We start from the raw sequence: 19,307 nt of genomic DNA on the forward strand, positions 1-19,307 counted from the left end.
AAGTCCCACACACTGCTACAAGCTTAAATATTTTTTCAGAGCTAGATGCAGATAAAAATTATATTGAATTTGCAACCTGGTGGAGGTTAGTATAGATGGACTAATAGAACAAGTCCCACACACTGCTACAAGCCAAACTATTTTTTCAGAGGTAGATGCAGATAAAAATTAAATTGAATTTGCAACCTGGTGGAGGTTAGTATAGATGGACTAATAGAACAAGTCCCACACACTGCTACAAGACGAAATATTTTTTCAGAGCTAGATGCAGAAAAAAGTTATATTGAATTTGCAACCTGATGGAGGTTAGAATAGATGGACTTATAGAACAAGTCCCATACACTGCTAGAAGCCGAAATATTTTTTCAGAGCTAGATGCAGAAAAAAATTAAATTGAATTTGCAACCTGATGGAGGTTAGAATAGATGGACTAATAGAACAAGTCCCACACACTGCTAGAAGCCGAAATGTTTTTTCAGAGCTAGATGCAGAAAAAAATTAAATTGATTTTTCAACCTGGTGGAGGTTAGTATAGGTGGCCTAATAGAACAAGTCGCACACACTGCTAGAAGCCGAAATATTTTTTCAGAGCTAGATGCAGAAAAAAATTGTATTGAATTTGCAACCTGATGGAGGTTAGTATAGATGGACTAATAGAACAAGTCCCACACACTGCTAGAAGCCGAAATATTTTTTCAGAGCTAGATGCAGAAAAAAATTTGATTGAATTTGCAACCTGATGGAGGTTAGTATAGATGGACTAATAGAACAAGTCCCACACACTGCTAGAAGCCGAAATATTTTTTCAGTGCTAGATGCAGAAAAAAATTATAATGAATTTGCAACCTGATGGAGGTTCGTATAGATGGACTAATAGAATGATGCTATGCCCAAAAGGTTGTAATTTTCTAGATGCAGTAAAAAAATTGTATTCTATACATAGGTGGTGTAGCCTGCAGCACAGATAGGCTACTCCACTGACTTACACACACTGCAATAGGTCAAAAAGGATTTGCTTTGCTGGATTTAGCCAAATGCTGTAAAAAAAACTTGCACAGCACTGGCACAGACCTGCCGGCAAAAAGTGATAGGAAATGAGGTAACTTTTTCCTGAAAAGGACTGCAATTTCAATTAGTCTTTACTCCCAACCTATCTATTTAAGATCACAGACCTGCCTGATAAAAGTAATAGGAACTGATGTAACTTAGTCCTGGAAAGGACTGCAATCACAACTATTCCCTACTGCCAAGCTATCTGTAGATTTGTGCGAAAATTGGCATGAAATTAACAAAGTATAGTGCACACACCAACAGCAGTGCAGTCTAACACGCAGCTGCAGCAGTGAGAAAATGGTGGCGACGGGGAAAATGGCTGGGTCTTATAGGGCAAGGACATGTGACATACACTGCCAATGACACATGTCCTTGCTTGTGTGAAAAAAAGCTGTTTGCTCCGTGTGTGCGCTGCTGATAGGCTGAGAGTTTGCACCTCCCCACTGTAAATGCGGGAAAGAGAAAAAAAAATGGAGATCTACATTATTTCTGCAGAGATCCATCCTCTGACCCTCCCCCTGCCCCGCTGTACACTCAAACTGCATTTTAACATTAATTTTCAGCATTAGTGAGAAAAAATCCAGTTAAGATTTTGGTGCACGAACAGTTATCGAACATAACCTCGAAGAGCCGAATTTTTTACAAATCATTCGGGTTCGCCGAACTTCTTGAACACCGCCCAAAACAGCTCGAATTTGAGATTGGCGAAAAGATCGAGTCGAACTCCGGTCATCTCTAGTAGACATCTTAGTTTGGCAGGAAGATGGTCTTTCTTCTGCAGATGTTACTGTTGCTTTAACACCTACCCCAAGGACATAACATTTTTTTCCTTTCCCAACACGCCTATTCCCCTTTCCACAAGCAGCAGGCCTTTTTCACTCATTTTTGTGGTTAACTAATTGACAACTCTCGAGTTGTTTGCAAAAAAAACAATGGATAGGAACTGAGCAGAGCTGAGTGGCCAAACTGTGGTATAAGCCCAAAAGTATTGGCTGGGTTAGGTGCCAATAAAAATTACATTGAATTTGCAACCTGGTGGAGGTTAGTATAGATGGACTAATAGAACAAGTCCCACACACTGCTACAAGCCAAAATATTTTTTTAGAGCTAGATGCAGAAAAAAATTATATTGAATTTGCAACCTGGTGGAGGTTAGTATAGATGGACTAATAGAACAAGTCCCACACACTGCTACAAGCCAAAATATTTTTTCAGAGCTAGATGCAGAAAAAAATTATTTTGAATTTGCAGCCTTGTGGATGTTAGTATAGATGGACTAATAGAGCATGTCCCACACACTGCTACAAGCCGAAATATTTTTTCAGAGCTAGATGCAGATAAAAATTAAATTAAATTTGCAACCTGGTGGAGGTTAGTATAGATGGACTAATAGAACAAGTCCCACACACTGCCACAAGCCAAAATATTTTTTTAGAGCTAGATGCAGATAAAAATTATATTGAATTTGCAACCTGGTGGAGGTTAGTATAGATGGACTAATAGAACAATTCCCACACACTGCTACAAGCCAAAATATTTTTTCAGAGCTAGATGCAGAAAAAAATTATATTGAGTTTGCAACCTGGTGGAGGTTAGTATAGATGGACTTATAGAATGATGCTATGCCCAAAAGGTTTTACTTCACTAGGTGCAGTAAAAAAAATTGTATTCTATACACAGGTGGTGTAGCTTGCAACACAGATAGGCTTCTCCCCTGACTAACACACACTGCAAGAGGAAAAAAAGGATTTGATTTGTGAAAGAAACTTGCACAGCACTGGCACAGACCTGCCTGGCAAAAAATGATAGGAACTGATGTAACCTAGCCCTCAAAAGGACTGCAATTACAATTAGTCTTTACTCCCAACCTATCTATTTAAGAGCACAGACCTGCGTGATAAATGTCGTAGGAAATGATGTAACCTAGTCCTCAAAAGGACTGCAATTACAATTAGTCTTTACTCCCAACCTATCTATTTAAGAGCACAGACCTGCCTGATAAAAGTGGTAAGAAATGATGTAACCCAGTCCTTATAAGGCCTGCAATCACAACTATTCCCTACTCCCAAGCTATCTGTAGATTTGTGCGAAAATTGGCTTGAAATTAACAAAGTATAGCGCACACAGCAACAGCAGTGCCGTCTAACACGCAGCTGCAGCAGTGAGAAAATGGTGGCAACGGGGAAAATGGCTGGGTCTTATAGGGCAAGGACATGTGACATACACTGCCAATGACTCATGCCCTTGCTTGTGTGAAAAAAAGCAGTTCGCTCCGTGTGTGCGCTGCTGATAGGCTGACAGATTGCACCTCCCCACTGTAAATGCGGGAAGGAGAAAAAAAAATGGAGATCTTCATTATTTCTGCAGATATCCATCACCTGCCCCTCCCCCCGCCCCGCTGTACACTCAAACTGCGTATTAACATTAATTTCCAGCATTACTGAGAAAACATCCAGTTATGATTTTAGTGCACGAACAGTTATCGAACATAACCTCAAACAGCCGAATTTTTTTCAAATTGTTCGTGTTCGCCCAACGGCTCGAACACCGACCAAAACAGCTCGAATTTGAGATTGGCGAACAGTTCGAGTCGAACACCGCTCATCTCTACTCAGCACTTGATCTACAATGGCCCTCTTGAATGATTCCATTCTAAGACTATTTGGTGACTCCAAAAGGAGATAAATAAATTTCTCCTTGTACCATGGATCAAGAAAGGTGGCCAACCACTATAGGTTATTGGATAAAATGTGTATCATGTGAGGGTCTTGCCACACACACTTACACATTAACTGTGCCATGTGGGCCAAGCTGCAAAAAGGCAAATGTTCTTTGTCCCCAACAGTACAAAATTTACTCATCCTCTCCTCACGCTGACGCACCCCCTCCTCCTCCACCTCCTCGTCCTCCTCTCGAGCCCATCCAGTCTGGACAGACATGAAGCTTGGGTTGGGTGTCCCCTCTGTAGCATTACTAGTCCCCTTGGTAGCACAGAAAAACAAGTCCTCTCCCTTCTCATCCTCCTCATCTTCCTGCTCATCACTCATTGTTGCCTCAGAATATTGGCTGGGCTGGATAGTAACACCCATTGGGAAATCTGGTTCCATACCAACGTGCTGGGCACTCAAAGCTTCTTCTTTGAGATTATGCAGTGATTGTTTCAAGAGACACAGCAGCGGAATGGTTACGCTGATAATAGTCTGATCACGAGTTTGGTGCAGTACTCAAAGTTCTCAAGAACCTCACAAATGTCAGCAATCCACACCCACTTGACACTTGTTTGTGTGGTGGCTGACTCTCAGTTTGACGGGCATGCTGAAGCTGGTATTCAGCTACTGACCTCTGCTGTTCACTAATCCTATGATAAGCCAACATATGATAGGTGGAGTTCAACCGCGTGGGCAGTTCGATGACTTGGCAAATTCAAGCACTTTTGCAGCACTGTAAGAGCAGCAAAAGCGGTAGAGAAATGGCAGAAATGGGCACTAATACGGCGCACCTTCTCAAGTAGGTATGGCAAGTCACGGTAAGTTTTCAGAAATTTCTGAACAACTAGGTTCAGCATGTGAGCCATGCATGGCACATGTACCAGATTGCCGACCTTTAAAGCCGCCACCAGGTTACGCCCATTATCACAGATGACCAGACTGGGTTGGAGGTGCAGTGGGAAGAGCCATTGATCGGTCTTTTGTTTTAAAGCTTGTCACAGCTCTGCTGCAGTGTGTGCTTTCTGACCTAAACTGCTTAAGCACAGCATGTTGCCGCTTTGCTGATGTGCTGCTGCACAGGTCCCAGCTTGGCAGTGACAGGGAGGGTAATTCACCAGAGGATGAGGAGCAGGAGGAGGGGAGAGAGGAAGTGGAATATGAAAAGGAGGAAACCCTGACATAAGTTGAGCCCGCTATTCTTGGTGTGGGTAGGATGCTTGATGTTCTCTTTTGTGCCTTTGTCCCACCCTCCACCAGGTTCATCCAGTGTGCCATGACAGAAATGTATCATCCCTGTCCACAACAAATTGTCCAGGTGTCTATTGTTAGGTGGACCTTCCCGGTTACAGCGTTGGTGAGAGCACTGTTCAGATTGTTTAACACGTGGTTGTGTAACGCAGGGACGGCACACCAAGCTAAATAGTGGAACTGTATTGTGGGGCAGCCACAGCCAAGAGATCACAGAAAGACTGTGTTCCCTCAAGCCTAAATGCCAACATCTCCACAGCTAGCAATTTGGCAATCTGTGAGTTTAGTATTTGTGCCTGTGGGTGCGTGGCTTTGTATTTACACTTTCTTTCCAAGCTCTCAGGCACAGACAATTGGACGCTTTGCTGGGACAAGGAAGTGGATGTGGTTGATGTTTGTTGTGTGTGAGCAACCCCAGTTTGTAGGCAGAAGGTATGAGAGCCTGCTTCCTGATCAGCAGATTCTGAAGGGCATAGCCCAGGCAACATGGCATTGGTTTGACCCGCAGACACAGATTTAGTACCCTGGTGTTCCGCCCACCTACTGGGGTGCTTGGCTGCCATGTGGTTTCGCATACTGGTGGTGCTCAGGTTGCCTTTGCTCTGGGCTCTGCTCAACTTGGTATGGCAGATGCTACAGACCACAATGTTTTTCTCTGAAGGACTTACAGAAAAAAAATTTCACACATCAACTGAACGCCCCCTTGCCCTGACTTGGCGCACAGCGGGATGCTCTTGGGAGCATAGTAACATAGTTTGTAAAGCCGAATAAAGACTTGCGTCCATCAAGTTCGACCTGTTAGTTCTGTAGTTGCTAAAGTTGATCCAGAGGAGGGCAAAAACCCCAAATGATTTAGCCAATCTTCACCTGAGGAAAAGTTCCCTCCCGACTCTAAAACCAGCAGTCAGAATAAATCCCTGTATCAACTTACTATTTTATCCTATTTTTAAGTATATGCTGAAATCTGCCTGGTATCTAGAAATGCATCCAGTCCCCGCTTGAACTGGTTTAGTGAATCCGACATTACCGTCTCCTCACTCAGTGAATTCCATATTCTCACTACTCTTACCATAAAGAACCCCTTCCTATGCTGGTGATGAAACCTTTTCTCTTCCAGTCTTAGTGAATGCCCTCTTGTTACCGTAATATCCCTCCTTTTGAACAAATACCTGGCAAGGTCTCTATACTGTCCCCTAACATATTTGTACACATTTATTATGTCCCCCCTCAACCTTCTTTTTTCCAGGCTGAATAGTCCTAGTTTTGCCAACCTCTCTGGGTATTGCAGTCCCTCCATTCCCTTTATTAATTTTGTTGCCCTCCTTTGTACCTTTTCAAGCTCATTTATATCCTTTCTATATATTGGGGCCCATAACTGAGCACAGTATTCCAAGTGTGGTCTGACAAGTGCTTTGTACAGTGGAAGAAGAATGTTCTCATGCTTTGCAGCTATACCTCTTCTGATACATCCCATTACCCTGTTTGCCCTTACAGCAGCGGCCTGACTTTGGGCACTCAAATTAAGTTTGCTATCAATTAAGATCATAGAATCATAGAATCATAGAATGGTAGAGTTGGAAGTGACTTCCTGGGTCATCTGGTCCAACCCCCTGCTCAAAGCAGGATTCACTAGATCATCTCAGACAGATGTCTGTCCAGCCTCTGTTTGAAGACGTCCATTGAAGGGGAACTCACCACCTCTCGTGGCAGCCTGTTCCACTCATTAATCACCCTAACTGTCAAAAAGTTTTTTCTAATATCTAATCTGTGTCTCCTCCCATTTAGTTTCATCCCATTGCTTCTAGTCTTTCCTTGTGCAAATGAGAATAAAGATGATCCTTCTACAATGTGACAGCCCTTGACATATTTGTAGACAGCTATTAAGTCTCCTCTCAGTCTTCTTTTTTGCAAGCTAAACATTCCCAAATCCTGCAACCGTTCCTCATAGGACATGGTTTGCAGACCAGTCACCATTCTGGTCGCTCTTCTCTGAACTTGCTCCAGTTTGTCTATGTCTTTTTTAAAATGTGGTGCCCAAAACTGTACACAGTATTCCAGATGAGGTCTGACCAAAGAGGAGTAAAGACCGATAATGACTTCACGTGATCTAGACTGTATGCTTCTGTTAATACATCCCAGAATTGTATTTGCCTTTTTTGCTGCTGCATCACACTGTTGACTCATGTTCAGTCTATGATCTATTAGTATACCTAAGTCTTTTTCACATGTACTGTTGCTTAGCTCTATTCCTCCCATTCTGTATATGCTTTTTTCATTTTTATTGCCCAGATGTAGTACTTTGCATTTTTCCCTGTTAAAAACCATTCTGTTGGTTGCTGCCCACTGCTCCAGTTTATTTAGGTCTTTTTGAATCCTCTCTCTCTCTTCTCTAGTATTAGCTATCCCTCCTAGCTTTGTGTCATCAGCACAAAGATGCCCAAGTCCTTCTCCATCTCTGAATTCCCCAATGATTTCCCATTCAGTGAGTACTGGTGACTTCCATTTTTCCTTCCCATATGTATGACCTTACATTTCTCCTCATTAAACCTCATTTGCCATTTAATGCTCCACCTACCCAGCTTATCCAAATCCCTCTGTAGGTCTGCACTATCCTCTTTTGTATTAATTGTTTTACATAACTTTGTGTCATCTGCAAATATTGATATTTTGCTATTTAACCCGTTGACTATGTCGTTAATAAAGATATTAAATAACATTGGGCCTAGTACAGACCCCTGTGGTACCCCACTAGTGACGCTTACCCAATCTGAGTATATTCCATTTATAACCACCCTCTGCCTTCTATCCCTTAGCCAGTTACCTACCCACTTGCAAACATTTTCCCCCAGCCCCATCATTCTCATTTTGTATACCAACCTATTTTGTGGCACGCTATCGAACGCTTTTGAGAAGTCGAGATACACGACATCCACTGGTTCCCCCTGATCTAATCGAGAGCTAACCTCCTCGTAGAAGTCAATCAGGTTTGTTTGGCAGGAGCGATTCCTCATGAATCCATGTTGGTTCGGGGTTAATAGATTATTAGCATCAAGATGCTCCATAATTGCCTCTTTATTGAAGCTTTCAAATATTTTGCCCACAACGGACGTCAGACTCACCGGCCGATAGTTTCCGGCGTCACTTTTTGCTCCCTTTATGAATATTGGCAATACATTCGCCTGTCGCCAATCAAGTGGTACAGACCCAGTCTCAACAGAGTCCTTAAATATAAGATATAACGGTCTGTCTATCACATTACTTAGTTCCCTTAGTACCTGTGGTGATTTGTTTATTTTAATGTTACTGAGGCGTTTCTGTACCCCAACTTGGGTTAGATTTGTCATACTTAGTGGAGGATTAAACTTGTCACTTCTCATTTCGCCTGTTAGTTCTATTTCCTTTGTGAAAGTTGTCGAAAAAAAATTATTTAATAGATTAGCTTTATCCTCATCTTTCTCTATGATTTTGCCTTCATCACTTTTTATCGGTCCAATATTATCCGATTTAATCCTTTTACTATTTATACACGTAAAGAACAGTTTGGGATTTGATCTACTTTCCCTAGCAATACGTCTCTCTGTTTCCTCCTTCGCTATTTTTATTTGTTTTTTGCAGGTTCTCGTTTTTTCCTTGTAACACATTAGTGCCTCCTTACTGTTTTCCTGTTTTAATCTCTTGAATGCCTCTTTTTTGCTATTTAACGCCCCTTTTACGTTCTTGTTCAACTATATTGGTTTCCTCTTATTTCTGGCCCTTTTATTCCCATACGGTATATACCTCTCGCACTGAGTATTCAGAATTCTTTTGAAGGTTTCCCATTTACTATTCGTATTCCTTTGATTAAGAACTTTGTCCCAGTCTATAAGTTGAAGGTTTTCTTTCAGCTGATCAAACTTGGCCCTCCTAAAGTTTAATGTTTTTGTTGCTCCCTTATTGATAACCCTACTGAAGGCCATTTTGAAATCGATAATATTATGATCGCTATTACCTAGGTGCCCCCCTATCTGTACCTCAGTTATTCTATCAGGCCTATTAGTCAATATAAAGTCCAACACGGCCTTCCCTCTCGTTGGTTCCTGCACTAGTTGGGAGAGATAATTATCCTTAATATTTGTCAAGAACCTTTTTCCTTTCTGAGATCTACAGGTTTCTGTTTCCCAGTCAATATCCGGGTAGTTGAAATCCCCCATTACAATCACTTCATTATGTTTTGCTACTTTGTCTATTTGTCCTAATAGCAAATTCTCATTCTCCTTTGTTATATTGGGTGGCTTATAGCAGACCCCCAGTAATATTTTATTATCATTTTTTGCCCCCTCTACCTCTACCCACATGGACTCGACCCCCTCTTTTCCCTCTCCTATATCTTCCCTTAGTCTGGGCTTTAGACATGACTTTACATATAAGCAGACTCCTCCGCCTTTCCCCTGTTTCCGGTCCCTTCTAAATAAACTATAATCTAATAAATTTACCGCCCAGTCGTACCTATCGTCTAGCCAAGTCTCTGTTATACATACGATGTCATACCTCTCCTCTGATATAAGCGCCCGCAGCTCATCCGCCTTATTGGTCAGGCTTCTTGCGTTGGTCAGCATGCAAGATAAAATTTTGGGGTTATTTAGCATCCTATTCTTCTCTAACGTTCTAACTGTACTATCCCCACTCCCCTCTCCACCCTCATTATATTCACTTCTCCCCTTCCCCCTTGCTTGTCTCACATCCCACCTATTTCCTTGGTTTCTCCCCCCGTCTCTAGTTTAAATACTCCTCCAACCAATTAGCCATCTTCTTCCCCAGCACCGCTGCACCCTCCCCATTGAGGTGCAGCCCGTCCCTACGGTAGAGCCTGTAGCCGACCGCGAAGTCGGCCCAGTTCTCCATGAACCCAAACCCTTCTGCCTTACACCAACTCTTTAGCCACTTATTCACCTCCCTAACTTCCCGTTGGCGCTCCTGTGTGGCTCGCGGGATTGGTAGTATTTCTGAGAAAACTACCTTGGAGGTCCTTGCCCTAAGCTTCCTACCTAGATCCCTGAAATAATTTTTAAGGACCCTCCATCTACCACTCACTTTGTCATTGGTGCCAATGTGGACCATGACTGTTGGGTGTTCGCCAGCCCCTCCCAGTAACCTGTCAACCCGATCCGCGATGTGCCGGACTCGAGCGCCAGGGAGGCAGCACACCGTTCGGCGATCCCGGTCTTTGTGTCAGTCCCCCTAATAATAGAGTCACCCACTACCAGGACCTGTCTATCCTGCCCTATACTTCCCCCCTCCCCCTCATTACTGGAGCATACACTACCCCGGCGGTCAGAGGACCTGTCGTGCTCCAATAATTCCGGTTCTGAACCAGCCTTCCTATACTTCTTCCCTCTATCCCTCCTAACTGTTATCCAGCTCCCTGCCTGTTCAGCCTGCACTTCCCCACTATGCTCCACCCCCAGTGTTGACCCATTGAGTGTCTGCTCGGTGAGCAGCAAACTCCGTTCCATGTTGTCGATGCTCCTCAGTATCGCTATCTGAGCACTTAGATCCAGGATTTGGGCTTCCAAGTGCACGATATGCTCACATCTCTCGCAGCAGTATGGACCCTCGAGCGGTAGCTCACGGAATGCATACATTGCGCAAGATGTACACTGCACGGCTCCGGCCAACATGGACGTCATTCTAAATATGGGGATACAGTCAGTATATATATATATACAAGTACAAAACACAATTATTTATATATAGGTGTATGGACGGGGATCAATTAGGGATGTGCAAGTGTATCGATTAGATATAGGCGCGGGATCAGTTAAGTATGGACGGGGGATCAATTAAGTGTCAATTAAGTATGGATGGGGGAATCAGCTGAGTGGGTCAGGTGGATTAATTAAGTATGGACGGTGTGTCAATTAACTATGGACTGGGGATCAATAATTATGGACTGGGGAAATAATTAATTGTGGACTGGGGAATCAATCAATTAATTATGGACAGGCGGTTAATTAAATATGGATGGGGGATAAGGCAAATAAATAGGTATGGACGGTGTGTCAATTAACTATGGACTGGGGATCAATAAATATGGACTGGGGAAATAATTAATTGTGGACTGGGGAATCAATCAATTAATTATGGACAGGGGGTTAATTAAATATGGATGGGGGATAAGGCAAATTAAATAGGGACTGGAGGATCAGTAAAAGTGGACAGGGGGAATCTATTAAATAGGACAAAGGGAATCAATTGATTATGGGCTGGGGGGGTCAATCAGTTAAATGTGGTCAGGAGGATCACTTTAATATGGACGGGGGTGGTCGGGGATCAATTAAATGAGGATGGTGGGGTCAATTGAATTGTGGTCAGGGAGATCAGTTAAATATAGACGGGGGTGATCAGGGGGATTAATTTAAATATGGATGGGGGTGATGAATTAAATATGGATGGTGGGTAATCAATTAAATATGGACTGGGGGATACAAATACAAATACAATTACAATAATAATACAATACAGTACAGTACACACTCGGGTTCAGTAGGGCCGTTTATCGCGGTCTCCTGCCCCTCACTCACCTCCTCTAGGGACGCTGCACGCTGCACGCTATCACAGCGCGCTCGTCCCTCAAGTCGCCTCTTACCGGTCCTCCTGGTCACCTCCTGGTCACCACCACCTGGCGCCCTCCGCCGGCTGGCGCTTCACGCTATCACAGTGCTCTCTTGCGCTCGTCCCTCCGGTCACCTCCTACCGGTCCTCCCGGTCCACTTGGTCACCTCCACCTGGCTCCATCTTCCTCTGTGTTGCTGTCATGGCTATGCATGCCAACGGTCCAGGTCGGATCAGTGGACTCATCATCGACCACCTCGTCTTCCATGTCATCCTCCTTCCCAGTTGACATTGTAAGCTGACCTAATGGCAACTGTGTCTCATCATCATCAACCTCCACCTCTGGAGACAGTAAATGACGTTCCACCAAGTGGCTTTCTTCTGGCTGTAGGTCCTCAAATACTTGAGCATCAACGCACGACACCTCCTCTTTTCCCTCTTCAATGCTGCACGGTGATAGGCCAGAGCCAACCAAAGGATATGTACAAAACAGACCCTTGGAGTGGCAAAGCTTGGGGTCTTATGTCTCCTGTGACTGATAATGGCGGGAGGAAGGAGAACCAGCTTCAGGATTGGATGGGCCAGCCTTCTGTGTAGACTGTTTGGTCGTGGAAGATTTGTTGCTGCTTGACAAAAGCATACAGTCATGGCCAAAAGTTTTGAGAATGACACCAAAATTATATTTTCACATGATCTGCTGGCCTCTGGTTTTTACTAGTGTTTGTCTGATGTTTATATCACATACAGAAATATAATTGCAATCATATTATGAGTACCAATAGGTTATATTGACAGTTAGAATGAGTTAATGCAGCAAGTCAATATTTGCAGTGTTGCCCCTTCTTCTTCAAGACCTCTGTAATTCTCCCTGGCATGCTCTCAATCAACTTTTGGACCAAATCCTGACTTATAGCAGTCCATTCCTGCATAATCAATGCTTGCATTTTGCCAGAATTTGTTGGTTTTTGTTTGTCCACCCGTCTCTTGATGATTGACCACAAGTTCTCAATGGGATTAAGATCTGGGGAGTTTCCAGGCCATGGACCCAAAATCTCTATGTTTTGTTCCATGAGCCATTTAGTTATCACCTTTGCTTTATGGCAAGGTACTCCATCATGCTGGAAAAGGCATTGTTGGGCGCCAAAATGCTCTTGGACGGTTGGAAGAAGTTGCTCTTGGAGGACATTCTGGTACCATTCTTTATTCATGGCTGTGTTTTTAGGTAAGACTGTGACTGAGCCGATTCCCTTGGCTGAGAAGCAACCCCACACATGAATGGTTTCAGGATGCTTTACAGTTGGCATGAGACAAGACTGGTGGAAGCGCTCACCTCTTCTTCTCCGAATAAGCTGTTTTCCAGATGTCCCAAACAATCGAAAAGGGGATTCATCAGAGAAAATGACTTTGCCCCACTCCTCAGCAGTCCACTCCCTGTATCTTTTGCAGAATATCAGTCGGTCCCTGATGTTTTTTCTGGAGAGAAGTGGCTTCCTTGCTGCCCTCCTTGAAACCAGCCCTTGCTCAAAGAGTCTCCGCCTCACAGTGCGTGCAGAAGCACTCACACCAGCCTGCTGCCATTCCTGAGCAAGCTCAGCACTGCTGGTAGTCCGATCCCACAGCTGAAACAGTTTTAAGATACGGTCCTGGCGCTTGCTGGTCTTTCTTGGGCGCCCTGGAGCCTTTTTGACAACAATGGAAGCTCTCTCCTTGAAGTTCTTGATGATGCGATAGATTGTTGACTGAGGTGCAATCTTTGTAGCTGCAATACTCTTCCCTGTTAGGCCATTTTTGTGCAGTGCAATGATGGCTGCACGTGTTTCTTTAGAGATAACCATGGTTAACTGAAGAGAAACAATGATACCAAGAACCAGCCTCCTTTTAAAGTGTCCAGTGATGTCATTCTTACTTAATCATGACTGATTGATCGCCAGCCCTGTCCTCATCAACACCCACACCTGTGTTAATGGATCAATCACTAAAACGATGTTAGCTGCTCCTTTTAAGGCAGGACTGCAATGATGTTGAAATGTGTTTTGGGGGTTAAAGTTCATTTTCTGGGCAAATATTGACTTTGCAAGTACAGTAATTGCTGTTAAGCTGATCACTCTTTGACATTCAAGAGTATATGCAAATTGCCATTACAAAAAATGAAGCAGTAAACTTTGGAAAAATTACTATTTGTCTCATTCTCAATACTTTTGGCCATGACTGTAGAGGCCTTCTCTGCTATCCAAGGCAGAATCTGCTCTTGGTGTTCTGTCTTCCACACACGTTTACATTCCAGACCGGGAAATTTTTCCAGGAACATAGTGAATGCATCAAGCTTCTGACCTGACACAGACTGAGTGCCTTCTCACGCACCACTGACAACACCACGTCCACGTCCATGTCCCTTAACAACAGGCTTTTTTGGCATTTTGGGTTTTGCTGACAAATTTTCAAATGTTGATGGCACAAGTCAAGCTAGCTGTCATAGCCAAAATATTGGTTAAAATGGGCTGGTACATGCTTTGTAGCAGGCAGTAGGAAATGTTTGGACTACTGCTTTGTGCAGGGCATTCATTGATTTTTTAAGTGGACTAATGTGGACAGAAGGCAGGCTGACACCCCAAAATAGTGGTTAAAATGGGCTGGTGCATGCTTTATAGCAGGCAGTAGGAAATGTTTGGGCTACTGCTTTGCATAGGGCACGGAACGCCTTTTTAAGTGGACTAATGTGGACAGCGGAAGACAGGCTCTGACCTATAAAACAGCGGGGAAAATAGACAGGTGCTGAAAAAAAGGCAGCACAATATGCTACTTCTATGTATGCTGGAAAAATATTGCTTTGCCTCTGACAAGAACTGTTTTAAGATTTTAAGATGGACACTGGAAGAACACTTTACCCTTTCCATACCTAATACACAAGCTCTCCCTCTCTGTACTCTGACTTTGTTGTGTGTCTTCAGCTCTGAAAAGAGCTATTTTTTTGTGGTATTATGGAGCTAGTGAGCGGCTCCTTTAAACACAGAACTAGCATACACTGCAGGTAGCCCTTAAAAGGGCTTTTGTTTTATCAAGAGGTCTAAACACTCTCCCTAGCAGCTCAGCGATCTCTCCCTATGCATATAGAATGCAGGCTCCAGAAGCAATGTGCACAAAATGGCGGCGGCAGGGATTAAATAGACCATATGACTCTGGTCGGCCAGCCAATCACAGTAATGCCACAACCAAGATGTCTGCGGCATTACTGTGATTGGTTAAGAAGCCCAGCATGTTTAGTGGATGCAAAGAAGGCGCCAAAAATGCAGGGCGGGACATCCGAGTATAGCGAGGCGAGTGCACAAATACTCGTAGAATAACGAGTAACCCTAATACCGTACTATCCGTGCGAATAGCAAATAGTAACGAATATACTCGCTCATCACTAAGCAGAGACAATGGGTTGTCAGGGAAGAAAGATGAGCAGAGTGGCGCTGGAATCTGGACAAGTTAGCAACAATGGAGCAAAATATTCTGTTCATATTCTGGTCAAAATATTCTGGGTATGCTTACATACTAGTACTGTATACCCAAATATATTTCTACTTTCTCTTTCTTCTTAAGAAGTATCTAGCTTTCTGTGCTACATGGAGGAGTGCACAATGCTAGTCTATATAATGGCTATGATAAAGATAAACAAATACATTTCAGTGGAATTGAACTCTACTCGCATTTTTCAAAAATTGGCAATTGCAAAATGCAGATTTTCTGCAATTCTCTTTCACACGGATTCAGCAAAATGGAGGGCACTGGTCTTATTTTTCTGAACCATAATGTGTCATCAAACTGTTAAAAAAATCTTTAGACTCATCTCAATGTTCACCTCTCTTGCTACTCAGCTACTCACCGCCACCCATCATGATGTCACAACAGGTGCCATTAACCTCCCGCGCACCTGTGAAAACTCTCCCGCATGTCAGGGCACTTGGAAGTCCGGTGCTGCACAAAGGGACCAAAATTCCAATGCTAGCAGTGTGGGATTAGAAGATGTGGTAAGGACCAGACAAGTGGCAGGAGGTTACAGAGGGGCTATGGATGTGATTGGTTAGGTGAGTATGGTAATTTTTTTTATTTTTTAAATTCTATGTTTATCATGCTCTAGGGCAGTGATGGTAAACTGAAATACACAGAGGGACAAAATAAAAAGCTTGGTTAAATTTGCGAGTCAATCTTGATATACAGTATCTATTAAAACAATGTCTACAATTGAGGAAGTTTTTCCTTATTATCAAATATCCCAATAAACCTTGACCTGAGTAGTGTGTGAAGGGGGCTGGTTACCTGACTATTTTTATAACTGAGTCATTCTCATACTCTGTCTCAACGTGAGATAAAAGGGACAGTTTAAGCATTGAAATTAACAGCCAGTCTACTTCACACATTGCTCTGGTCACCTGCCTACACATGAAATGCTTTCCTATGTCAATCTAAGTAGGATGGAGTGGCTACTGGAGGATTAAGCACATAGGCTAATAATACAACATCATTAGTATGTAGCATTAGCAAAGTACTATTTACAGGTAATTTCCAGGTAAAATATATATTTGTAAATATTGTAAAAGAAATGTCATTAAACTATTGTTAAAGCGAATCTGTTATTAGGTCTTATCAATAAAAAGTACTGCCACCACTTTTACCGCCTGTTTTACAGTTTTCTAGGGAGATGCATATGAGTCTCTAACCCCCTCTGCATAACTCCAAAGATATCTTTGATAGTGCCCCTATATGGCATGGTCCAGTCCATTGGGCATCTCTGGTCTTGATCCGGCACCTCCTCTCTGGTCGCAAACGCCATCCTCCTTCCCTGCTGCATGTGGATGATACATCCTCTGTCATCCACACAGTGTCCGCTAAATCGCGTTCCTCTGCAGGTGTAGTTACCTCTGCCTTTCTGGGTCATCTGCTCAAGGCAGAGCAAAGTACACCTGCACAGGATTGTGATTGAGGGGACACTGTGTGGTTGACATAGGATGCATTATCCACATGAGGCAGGAAAGGAGGACGATGTTTGTGACCAGAGAGTAGGCTCCGAATAAGGACCAGAGACGCCCATTGGATTGGACTGTGCCATATGGGGGCATTAAAAAAAATATTTTTGCTCTACATAGGGGGTTGGAGACTCATATACATCTTCCTAGAATATTGTAAAACAGGCGGTAAAAGTGGAAGTACTTTATATTCGAAAAAGATAGTAACTAAAGTAACATTTAACAACATCAACTGAGGCATGATGATAAAAAGAAATTTATTTCCATCATCTTAAAAAAATAAAAATACAAAATAATAAATTGCGTTGAGCTAATCTTCCAAAATTTGATTTGGCCACATTTCTTTAGCCCATGGGGTTGAACAGTGGAAATCGAAATGCATCAAATACATACAGTATAAATCGAATCTGACAAAACAGGTTAGAAAATAATAAACTTTTATACTCACCTCTACTCTGCCCTCCACAACCGGTCACTTTACAGCTGCTCCCTCCCTGTCCTCTGATCAGCTCCTCTTTAGTCTTCTCCTTCTTTAGGGTCTCCTAGTGGCCATCACTGCTGACTCACTTGGTCAGGAGGAACATTAAGCATGTGATTGACGTTAATGACGAGTGTTTCATTCGACATGAATAATTCATAGCAAATTGGATTTGTTAAGAATTGCTTCCCTCATCTCTAATAACAAACTTAAAGGAAAAATGTTAAACCAAAGTATTGAAGCTTTAAAACATTTTTCAATGTATTACAGACTGTCAGTCAAAGTATAAAAGTGTTTTCAAAGTGCACGCTTGTCTCCATCCTCGGCAAATTATTCCTGTTGCATAAGCTTTTATGTTTATGAGATCTTTATTCAGTCCCAAAGGTATTTTTAAAGGAGGAAGCCATTGTATTAATTTCTTCATTTTCTTTTACCATATGATTTTGTCATTCATAATAACAGTTAATTGAGCAATGAGGCACAACAGGATACTGATTTGTTGTGCCCTAAATGTATCCCTCAGGTGTATTGTCAGAGTACAGGATGCTGCTCTTGCATCTTAAATCACTTGAGAGACGCAATTATTGCAAAAACACCGCCAGCCCTGGAGTGTCTTATTATGATTAGAAAATGTGTCAAGTAACAATTTGTTGCTGAAAGTAAGTTCTCAATTTCCATATTGTTTATCGCATTTATGGAAGACATTAAAGTAAACAGCTTTTAATGTCCTATTCACAGAAGTCCCCTTTCTCATAAAGGTACTTAAGCTTCGGTTCCAAACTTTTTTTTTTTGTTTTAATTTTTTAATTGCAATACAGACCTCAGCAAATTAAACACTTTGAACATAAGTTTTATATTGGGCTCATAATTTTATTTACAGTGCCCAAGAGGGACGTAAAAAATTATAGCATAAAAAGTTAGATTTTGCCAACCTATGGAAAATTTCCAACAAACTTGTTTGAAACCTCATATACCCATATGGTTCCCCTCACTATAAAATCATATTGTGAGTCGCTAATTACCTCTGTACTTATAGGAGATCATTTTTTAGTAGTGCAGTAGCCGAGAATGGGAAAGCTTTTAGATGCATTATTAAGGTACGTTATTGTATTTTGTCTTATCTGTGCCCAAATGAAATGAAAAAAAGGAAAAATATATTTTTAGATATTAAAAGTATTTGGAACTTTTTCTTGAATTTCTTCAATGTATCTAAAATAAACAACGGAGGAATTTTGCAATTATCCTTAAATTCTACTATTGTTTTAAATATAAAGCTCTTAGGCCTACTTTACAAACATAATACTTTTTTACATATTTTAAATGCTTGGAAAAACCCCAAAAGGCAGCATCTTGTATACTTTTTTTTTTTTTTTAGTTGAGTAGCTTTCTTAGTAGTCTTCAAAACATTTTTCTCCTATTTTGCTGCTGTATTGTGTCTGTAAGTCCTTAATCTAGCTAAATGCTGAACAAAAACATTACAAATCCATCAGAGGTCCTGCTCCTGTATCTGATTGCTCCTTCTTCTCTTTTCTCATTATTTTAGCATAAGACTCCATTCACATTTCTGTGTTTCTAAAACTTGTTCTATTTGTTTTGTTAAGTCATGTCCCATTTTATGCCCTATAAAAGAAAAAAGTATTCTAGTAATGATACAATTATTGGCTTAACCATAAAAATATATTTCCAACTTTCATAGCACAGACGCTCCTTCATCAGACAGGTTTACAAATGAATTACTGAAGCAAGAGCACAACATTTAAGAGATGTTGCAACAAGACATTTGTGCATAAGGTGGTTGGGGTGATGCCTCTGAAAAGCCAAGTAAATCAAATTAAAGTTGTTATAAATGGAAAGGTTGTGAGATTGATGATTTAGGAGTTTGGTGAACTTGAGTCAGCCTGGTGGAGGTGTGAAATGTGTCCATGTAGTTAGTAATAAATCCCGGTGTTAAACTGAGTCCTATTGACAAAGACTTGAACTTTCTTATCAGCTCCCTGGACTATATTGGGTATATATTTTAGCTGTGAAAAAATCAATAGAACATTGACATGGAACACGGACACATGATTTGGTCTTTAGAGATCACAGCAGGAACGCTGTTGTACACAGATCTCCAGACTGTAAAACCCTGCATACACACAGAGCTTACAGTATATCCAGCCTATATTACAGTTAGAGACACTCCCACAAAAGAACAATCTGAAACTTGCATAAGGCTGT

Source organism: Phyllobates terribilis, unplaced genomic scaffold (assembly GCF_046119375.1).
Source record: "Phyllobates terribilis strain yellow unplaced genomic scaffold, ASM4611937v1 Scaffold_1__5_contigs__length_1240528914, whole genome shotgun sequence".
NCBI lineage: Eukaryota > Metazoa > Chordata > Amphibia > Anura > Dendrobatidae > Phyllobates > Phyllobates terribilis.